Source organism: Lucilia cuprina, chromosome 4, assembly GCF_022045245.1.
Source record: "Lucilia cuprina isolate Lc7/37 chromosome 4, ASM2204524v1, whole genome shotgun sequence".
Lineage (NCBI taxonomy): Eukaryota > Metazoa > Arthropoda > Insecta > Diptera > Calliphoridae > Lucilia > Lucilia cuprina.
Window position 1 is genome coordinate 93,417,895 of NC_060952.1, and position 5,689 is coordinate 93,423,583.

Below are 5,689 nucleotides of genomic sequence, written 5' to 3' on the forward strand. Positions count from 1 at the left end.
AAGTAATTTTACGATAAAACTGTTATACATAAAGTAAAACTGAAATTATTCTAAAGAAAATGAGTAAAAGTGTATTATTTTTGTAGGAAAAACTGAAGTACAGAAGATTTTCTGTAGAAAAAGTGTGGTACTGAAGTGTCCTCTGTAGTTAAACTGTTATACTAGAAATGCTAAAATGTTTCTATAAGAAAATTAGTTTTTTTTTCTGTAGGATTTACTTGAAGTATAGACGATTTTCTGTAGAAAAAGTTTTGTACTGAAATTTCTCTGTAGCTAAACTGTTATATTAAAAATGCTAAAATGTTTCTATAAGAAAATCTGTTATAAAGATAAATTTCTGTAGAAAAAGTTTTATAAAAAACATTTTGCTATAAAAAAAATCTGTTATACTGGATATGGTTTAAAGAAAAAAAACTGTTAAACCAAATTTGTTTTTGTACAAAAAACTTTTATATCGGAATTTTTTATAAAAACTGTTATATTAAAAATGCTAAAACGTTTCTATAAGTTATATAGATAAATTTCTGTAGAAAAATTGTTATACTAACATTTTGCTTTAGAAAAACTGTTATACTGGATATAGTTTAAAGAAAAAACTGTTAAACTAATTTTTTTTTGTACAAAAAAACTTTTATACCGGATTTTTTTTTTATAAAAACTATTATGCAATAACTTTTTATGGAAAAAAACTGTTATACTGAAATTTTTTTGTTTTAAAACTGTTATAATTAATATTTTTATAGAAAAAGATCTGTTAGACAAAAAAAATGTTTATAGAAAAAAACTATTATAGTAAAATTTCTTTTGAAAAAAATTCTTATAGTAAAAAATTTCGACTGAAAAAAACTGTTATACAATAAATGTTTAATGGTTATAACTGTTAAACTAAAATTTTTTGTAGAAAAAAAAAATAGAAAAAAACGGGTGTACAGAAAATATTTTAAGAAAAAACTGAATAAAATTATAATTTTGAATGAAAAAAAGTGTTATAAAGAAAATTTTCTATTGTACAGAGTAATTTTATAAAAAATCTATTATACAAAAATATAATTTTTTTTCTTAATAACAATTTTGGTTTTATTTTAACTATAAAAATAAAACAAAATAAAAATTGTCTACAAATAGAACATTTACATAAAATTTCTTTTTATTTTTTTTTTTAATTTTTAGCATTTAAAATTGCTAAGAAAGACGCAAATAAACCCACACAAATAATAATTTTAATAATAATTTCATATTTTATATTCTTTCTTTAATTCACATTCATATCAACTTAAAAATAAACACTGTTGTCTTCTTTTTAATTTCAAATTGCCAACGTCATTCACACATGTTTAAGACCGGAAAATTGTTGTTATTTTTTTGTAAAAAAAAAGAAAAACATGTGCATTTTCTTAAAGGAAAAAAAAGCTATAAAACTGTTTTTCTTGTTTAAATAAAAACCATATAATTTTCTTTTTTTAGAAAAAAACTAACAAATAATAAATTTATGTTTCATCATTAAAAAATGCATCATTTTGGTATTAAAGAAAAAAAGACACACACGTTTTATATATTTTTTTTTGTTATTTTGGTTAACAAATGCCGCCTGTTTTAAAATAATATTATTTTTATATATTATTGCTAATTTTCAAGGTAATATGTCTCATAAAAATATTTATTTCTATTTCTTTACGTATTATGAAAAAAATAATAAATATGTATATTTCAACAAACTAAATACATAAATTTATGTTTGTTTAAATTTATATGCAAATTTTTAACAAAACAAAAATTACTCATGTTTCAAAGAGTTTTAGCAAATGTCAAAAAACTGTAATAAATTGTTTAAAATTGAAAAATAAAATCAATTGTTATTCAAGTAAAATATAAACAATGGAAACTTTAAAAGAAATTAATTTAAAAATAACTTATGTAATAAACAAAACTAAAATGTTATACAGTTTTATTTAAACTGATCGTAAATAAGCTTTATATATAATATGTATAACAGTATCCAAACAAAATTTTTTTGTTTAACAGTTTTTCTATGAAAAAATTCAATATAAAAGATTTCCCTATAGAAAATTGTCAGTATAACAGAGTTTTTTCCATAGAACTTTGTCAGTATAACAGTTTTTCTACGGACATTTTTTTTAGTATAACAGTTAGTTGTATAATAAAAATGTAGTACATTTCTTCTTTAATTATTATATTTGTTCTTCTAAACATTTTCAGTATGACAGTTTTTTCTATAGATTTTATTTTGTATAACAGTTTAAAAAAAATCGGCATAAAATTTTTAGTATAACAGTTTTTCTATAGAAACATAAAATTTTTAGTATAACAGTTTTGTATAACAGATTTTTTTTTCAAAATTTTTAGTATAAAAGTTTTTCTATCGTAAGTTTTATTATAACATTTTCTTCATTAGTATAATATTTAGAGTATAACAGTTTGCCATATATGTATAATAGTTTCTAACATAGAAAATTTTTAGTATAACAGTTTTAAAAGCATTATAAAAGTTATTTTTTAAAGATTTTTTTAATTCTTTTGGCAGAAAATTTTCAGTATAACAATTTTTTCTATATAAAAATGTTCAATATAAAAATTTTTTCTATACAAAATTTTTAGTATAACAGTTTTTTCTACAGAAAAATTTCATTATAACAGTTTGTTTTATTTAGAAATATTTATGTATAAGAGTTTTTTTACAAAATTATTATAGCAGAGCATTTTATTTAAAAAAAAATTTTCAGTATAACAGTTTTTTCTACATAAAAATGTTCAATAAAATTTTTTTATACAAAATTTTAAGTATATTAGTATTCACAATCATCAGACGTGCTGGATCGTATACCAGACACCAGTCGGAAACTTTGAAACGCTAATCCCAGAATAGTCGGTAACGAAAGGCCAAATGCAATAGCTTTAAAAGGAAGGGAGCTCGAGGCAGCAAAAGCTGAACTAAAAATATGAGTGAGAGAATCCCATAAGGCCTCTTGGAATAATAAAACAGTGCGTAGAACCACGAAGATCCTATGGGGTGACCCTGAAGAGAGCAAGACGAAAAATCTTCTCAAAATGAGCAAGTCTGAAGATAGTATGATGGTACGTATTCTGAATGGACATACAGGATTATGAGCACATCTATGCGAAATTGGACAATCGGATTCAGACGAATGTAGAGCATGTAGAGAGGACAATGAAACTCTGGAGCACTTTCTTTGCCACTACAAGACATTTGTCGAAGTTAGATCCAAATATTTTGGATGTGATTTTATTCCGAAAATAACATTCCCGACTAACACTTATGGTACGTATTCTGAGTGGACAAACAGGATTACGAGCACATCTATGTAAAATTGGACGTGCGGATTCAGACTGAATGTAGAGCATGTAGAGAGGACAGTGAAACTCTGGAGCACTTTATTTGCCACTGCCAGGTATTCGTCGAAGTTAGATCCAAGTATATTGGAAGTGATGTTATTCCGAAAATAACATTCCTGACTAACACTAATTAAAAGATTCTGAACATTTAAAAATAATTCATTCAGTGAATTTTTTTAAATAAATTACAGTTAAAATTAAAATAACTTTAATTTTAATTGTAATTTATTTCATTTTATTCAATTTTCTTAATATATTTTAAAAAAATTAACGATTTTATAAAGAAAACTCTTAAAAAGCATAAAAATTCCTAAACTCCCTTTAAAACCCCCACATAACTAAACAAATGGCCACACAATATGGTAACACCCTCTGCCTTAATAATTGACAAATATTGTGCAATTGATACGATAACACTACTACTTGTCTTTTGGCAGTTTTTTTGTAAAAACAAAACAAAAACAAAGCAAAAAAAATGGCACAAACAAATTATGACACACAACACTCCCAACAGAATACCTGTTGTCTAGTGTAGTAACAGCAGCATTAATAATAACAAAAACACATAGAATTTGTTAAAAAAAAAGAGAGAATAAAACACAATAAAAACAAATCTCAAGAGATTTACAAAAACAAAACCAACAATAAAGCTTAATAATGAAAGAAAAATTTCTATAGCTGAAAACAAAAACAGGAAATATCCAGCAAAAGTAAAAGAAAATTATGAAAATATGAAAATAAATAAAGAAAATTTTTATTAACTTACCTTTTGTAACTGTTTTTTTAATGGGTTTTTATAAAATATTTGAATATTTTATTTAAAAACAAAAAGTAGTTTTTGTATTCAAACTATAAGGGGTTGTCGTTTTTTTATTATAAATTTATACAGTATTTATGTTTTGTCGTTAAAATCCCTCTAGGAAATTAAAATTATAAAAAACATTCACTTTTTATTGAAAAAAAAACAAAATTTACATTTAAATAAAATGTAAATTTTATTTTATTTATAAATTATGATGGCTGCTGTTTTATTACCGGAATTTATGATTTTTTTATTGATTGATTGAAACTAAATTGAAGGCGTATTAATCTAGAGTTGTCGTGCGCTAAGAAAAATAAGTTCTTTTAAGGAATTTAACAGAAAAAATTAAGGAAACCTAATATAAAATCAATTTGATTACAACTCTCAAGGATTGGGAATTTCATTAACAAATTTTAATATTTTCTTTAATTTTTACAAAAATCCTTTTTTTAGAATTGTATTAATATCCCAAATAATTCACTTTGTCTTCTTATTTTTTAACAATTTTGTTTAATTTCAAAAATCCATAAAAATTCCTTTGCATTTACATCCTGGCAACTCTAGAATTAACCAAAACAGTAAATAATCTAGCAGTAGTTGTTGTTGTTATTATTGTTTCATTCTTAATTCTCTCTCCCATTTACTATTATTAAGATTATTCTTCAGGTTGTTATTATTAAAGTGTTGTTGTTGTTATTGCTGTTTAATTTTTCCGTCTAACTTTGTTTTAACAAAAAAAAAACTCTATTGACTCGGTTAGTTGTTGTTTAAAATAGACAACAAGGCACACAAAACAAATAGAGGAAAAAAAAGCAACAATAACAAAATCCAACCAACAGACAACCAGAAAAACACTCTTGGAACAAACAGCGAACACGACCAAATGAAATAAATAAAACATATACAAGAAAACGAAAGAAGAAAATCTATTAAAGAATGGCAGGCCAAAAACGACCAAACAACTAAAATTGTACAAATAAAAAATAGTAAAAAAAACCAGCAAAATATGCGGCTAAAAAAGGCAACTAAACTCTTTAAAGTTGCCACAAAAAAAACACAAGCACAACTATAAATGTTAGCGGTAATAATACTAACAACAACAAAATCTTTACAAACAACTCGCTTAACAGCAGCAACCATTAACAAAAATCTAACACAATTTCAATTTTTTTGTTTTTTTAATTTTTTCACAAATTTTAAAACTTTAGCACTTTTTTCTTTTCATAACTTTACCAATTTTCCTTTAAGGTTTTCTTTTTTACTAGATTCCACTTTTAATTAAGTTTTTCTTTTAATAAAAACTTTATTTTTTATAAAATTTCCTTTATTTTACATAAATTCTTTACTTTTCTTTAATGTAAAATATTTTACAAACACTTCGTTTTTTTTCTTCAACACTTCAACAAGAAAAACAAGCAACACAATTTACAAGAAAAAAAATCGCACGCGTTTGTTGTTGTTGTCTTCCGTTCAAACTTTTTCAATTTCCAAAAACGTCTATACACGACCAAAGCT

At 23.5% G+C, this 5,689-nt stretch overlaps 1 long non-coding RNA gene across 1 annotated transcript; it reads right to left on the reverse strand.

Moving 5' to 3' along the window:
* Positions 1–4,159: 4,159 nt before the first annotated feature.
* Positions 4,160–5,689, reverse strand: LOC124419574. The gene is made up of 2 exons (XR_006940696.1): positions 5,408–5,689; positions 4,160–4,288 (listed from the first exon to the last, which is right to left on the reverse strand). It is a non-coding gene; the product is annotated as an uncharacterized LOC124419574 (long non-coding RNA).